At 39.9% G+C, this 4,109-nt stretch overlaps 1 pseudogene; it reads right to left on the minus strand.

Annotated features, from left to right (window-relative positions):
- Positions 1–202: 202 nt before the first annotated feature.
- On the minus strand, positions 203–684 carry LOC130854064 (riboflavin kinase-like; annotated as a pseudogene).
- Between the last annotated feature and the right edge of the window lie 3,425 nt (positions 685–4,109).

The raw sequence follows: 4,109 nt of genomic DNA on the forward strand, positions 1-4,109 counted from the left end.
GATTTTTAAAATGAACATTTTTAGTACTGTAACATGATGGTTTTAATTGAACAGTTGGAACATGATATGGTAACTACATTGTACTGTTTAAACTAATTCACAGCTGTAGGAAAATGTTTGATTTTTAAAATATAACCAAGATGAGACTGTAGAGTTTTAAGCAGTAAAATATTAGAAAACAGTGAATGAATAAATGTTTCCATCAGTGGCCATTCATTATTTTGCTTTTAGGAACCTGGAAGAAATTGTCTTCTTTGAGTTTAAATGTTCTGGTGACTCTAGTCGTTTCTTAGCTTCCTCAATATCACCTTGAATTGCTGAAATAAGTGACTCTAAAGAATCAAAGTTCTTTTCTGGTCTGAGCTAGCCAACAATGGCCACGTTGAGGTGTTCCCCATAGAAGTCCTCTTTGAAAGTATGAATGATATGAGTTTCCATGGACTCTTTTGCATTCTTGTAGTATGGGTTCCATCCTATGCTCACCACCATCTTATGGACATCTCCACTTCCAACACTGGCCCAACCATAGTAAATGCCAGTGGATACATCAGGTGGAAGATTATCTACTACTTGTTCAGGAAAGTTAGCTGTAGGGATGCCCAGCTGCTTGGAGCCGCGGCCGAAGCCTAGCACCACTTGGCCGCGGCAGAAGTACGGCAGGTGCCTCATGACGCCGTCCGCTCCGGGTGCCGGCTGAGGCCCCTTCCGCGCATCCGGCGGGGCCAGCGTCGAGGAGGTGCCCGGATCCCCCGGACCAGCCGGGGGACACGGGATGGGGAGCTTGGCGCGAGCGCACGGGCCTACAGCGAGCCTAGAGGCACGACCGGCATGCCGCTGACCCAACAGAAGGTGCTGGGCGACTCAGAGGCGGTGTCTCTCGCCCGCTGCTTTTAAATTTGGAATGGAAAAGAGGCAAAATATCTTCCTTTTTTTTTTTTTCTAGCCTATTCAGAAAGACAGATCTTTCAGTCCAAGCAAACAAAATTTAATTTTCTTTAAATTATTTGCTTTTTGTTTATACTCTTTTTAACCTCAAGCAAAAAGTCTACTTATGACTCCTTTGAAAGTTTTAGTTTTAAAATGGTGTTCTCATTGCATTTTGTTTTTTCCCCTTGCATCCCAAACTTGAAAAGACAAGGCCAATCATAGTCAAATATCGTAAAAGCTGTGCTCCCAGATTTTTTTTTTTTAAGAAATTTTATTGAGATACAGTTAACAGACATTAAACAGCATATATTTAGAGTGTACAATTTGGTACCCCAATCTCCCAGTTCATCTCCCCCCAACCCTCCCAGCTTTCCCCACTTGGTATCCATGTGTTTGTTCTCTACATCTGTGTCTCTATTTCTGCCTTGCATTTCCTCTTTCATAGTTGTTAGCATTTGCCTTATGTATTGTGGTGCTCCTATATTGGGTGCATATATATTTATAATTGTTATCTCCTCTTCTTGGATTGATCCCTTGATCTTTATGTAATGTCCTTTCTTGTCTCTTGTAACATTTTTTAATTTTGATGTCTATTTTATCTGATATGACTATTGCTACTCCAGCTTTCTTTTGATTTTCATTTGCATGGAATATCTTTTTCCATGCCCTCACTTTCCATCTGTATGTGTCCCTAGGTCTGAAATGGGTCTCTTGGAGACAGCATATATATGGGTCTTGTTTTTGTATCCATTCATCCAGTCTGTGTCTTTTGGTTAGGGCATTTAGTCCATTTACGTTCAAGGTAATTATTGATATGTATGTTCCTATTACCATTTTCTTAATTGTTTTGATTTTGTTTTTGTAGGCCCTTTTCTTCTCTTATGTTACCCGCTTAGAGAAGTTCCTTTAGCATTTGTTGTAGGGCTGGTTTGGTGGTGCTGAATTCTCTTAGCTTTGCTTGTCTGTAAAGCTTTTGATTTCTCCATCAAATCTGAATGAGATCCTTGCTGGACAGAGTATTCTTGGTTGTAGGTTCTTCCCTTTCATCACTTGAAATATATCGTGCCACTCCCTTCTGGCTTGCAGAGTTTGTGTTGAGAAATCAGCTGTTAACCTTACGGGAGTTCCCTTGTATGTTATTTGTCATTTTTCCCTTGTTGCTTTTAATAACTTTTCTCTGTCTTTAATTTTTGTCAGTTTGACTACTATATGTCTTGGCGTGTTTCTCCTTGAGTTTATCCTGCCTGGGACTCTCTGTGCTTCCTGGACTTGGGTGGCTATTTCCTTTCCCATGTTAGGGAAGTTTTCAACTATAATCTCTTCCAATATTTTCTCAGGTCGTTTCTCTCTCTCGTCTCCTTCTGGGACCCCTATAATGTGAAGGTTGGTGTGTTTAACGTTGTCCCAGAGATCTCTTAGGCTGTCTTCAGTTCTTTTCATTCTTTTTTCTTTAATCTTTTCCACATCAGTGATTTTCACCATTCTGTCTTCCAGGTCACTTATTCGCCCTTCTGCCTCAGTTAACCTGCTATTGGTTCCTTCTAGTGTATTTTTCATTTCAGTTATTGTGTTACATATCTCTGTTTGTTCTTTAATTCTTGTAAGTCTTTGGTAAACTTTCTTGCAACTTTTTGATCTTTGCATCCAGTCTTTTTTCAAAGTCCTGGATCATCTTCACCAACATTATTCTGAATTCTTTTTCTGGAAGGGTGCCTATCTCCTCTTCATTTAGTTGTTTTTCTGGGGTTTTATCCTGTCCCTTCATCTGGTACGAAGTCCTCTGCTTTTTCATTTTCTCTATCTTTCTGTGGCTGTGGTTTTCAGTTCCACAAGACAAAACACTGTTAATACTGCTTGATATTGCTGTCTGCCCTCTTGTGGAGGAAGCTGTGTTTTTACTCTTAAGAGTTTAGTACAAAGTAGTGTTTGTATGCCCAATTTGGCAAATAATAATAATTATTTTTATAGCATATTTGGAAGATCCTTATAAAGTACTGTAAGGAGGAAGGAGGTCCAATGTGGTAAACAGAGAACACCGAGCACCCTTAGGACAGGGAAATTCCTTTCTCTGGGTGTAGGCATGCAGGCATGTGAGAAGACACCCCTGAACTGGCAAGGTAAGAACTCAGGCTTTAGGGTCACTTAGCCTCCACAGGTAGAGAAGTAGCACAGGGGGTCTAGGCCTGGGAGTCTGTAGCAATGGAGGTGAGTCAGACATCTCAGTGTTACGGATAAACAACAAGGTCCTACTGTATAGCACAGGGAACTATATTCAATATCCTGTGATAAACCATAATGCAAAAGAATAAGAAAAAGAATATATATATGTATAACTGAATCACTTTGCTGTACAGCAGAAATTAACACAACATTGTAAATCAAGTATACTTCAATAAAAATTTTTTTTTTTGAAAAAGAGATCTTGGTACTTACCTGGTAGCACAGTGATTAAGAATCCACCTGCCAATGCAGGGGACATGGGTTTGATCTCCCATCTGGAAAGATCCCACATGCTGCGGAACAACTAAGTCCATGCGCCACAATTACTGAGCCTGTGCTCTAGAGCCCATGAGCCACAGCTATTGAGCCTGTGTGCCACAACTACTGAAGCCCACGTGCCTAGAGCCTGTGTTCTGCAACAAGAGAAGCCATTGCATTGAGAAGCCCTTGCACCATAGTGAAGAGTAGCCCCCTATTGCTGCAACTAGAGAAAACCCTAGCAGCAACGAACATGCAACTCAGCCAATAAATAAATAAATAAATAATAAATTTATTAAAAAAGAAATCTCAGTGTTGGGTGTCACTGAAGCAAAGAATACAGTAGGGAAGGGAAGGAGGGAGGGGATAGTGATTAGGCAATAAACATGGCTGGAATCAATCTGAGGAGGGCACGTATGTCATGTTAGATTACTTATGCTTTTTTTTTTTTTTTTTTTGGCAAACTGGAAGGGAGTGTAGTCATAGCATACATTTGAGGACCAAATGGACTTGAGAAAATACACAAGTTTTAAATAATTATCCATTAGTACTGGTTAAAACAGCTCTGTATTTAAAATGCTTATGTTTATCTCCTGAAAAGAGGCTAATTCAGTGTTTTGAAATTTTAAATCACAGTGACTAACCACATGACTGAACAACTACTTATAGAAATATTGACCATTAAGAAATGTGGAAGGAAAACA

The sequence above is a fragment of the Hippopotamus amphibius genome, chromosome 5 (genome assembly GCF_030028045.1).
Source record: "Hippopotamus amphibius kiboko isolate mHipAmp2 chromosome 5, mHipAmp2.hap2, whole genome shotgun sequence".
Lineage (NCBI taxonomy): Eukaryota > Metazoa > Chordata > Mammalia > Artiodactyla > Hippopotamidae > Hippopotamus > Hippopotamus amphibius.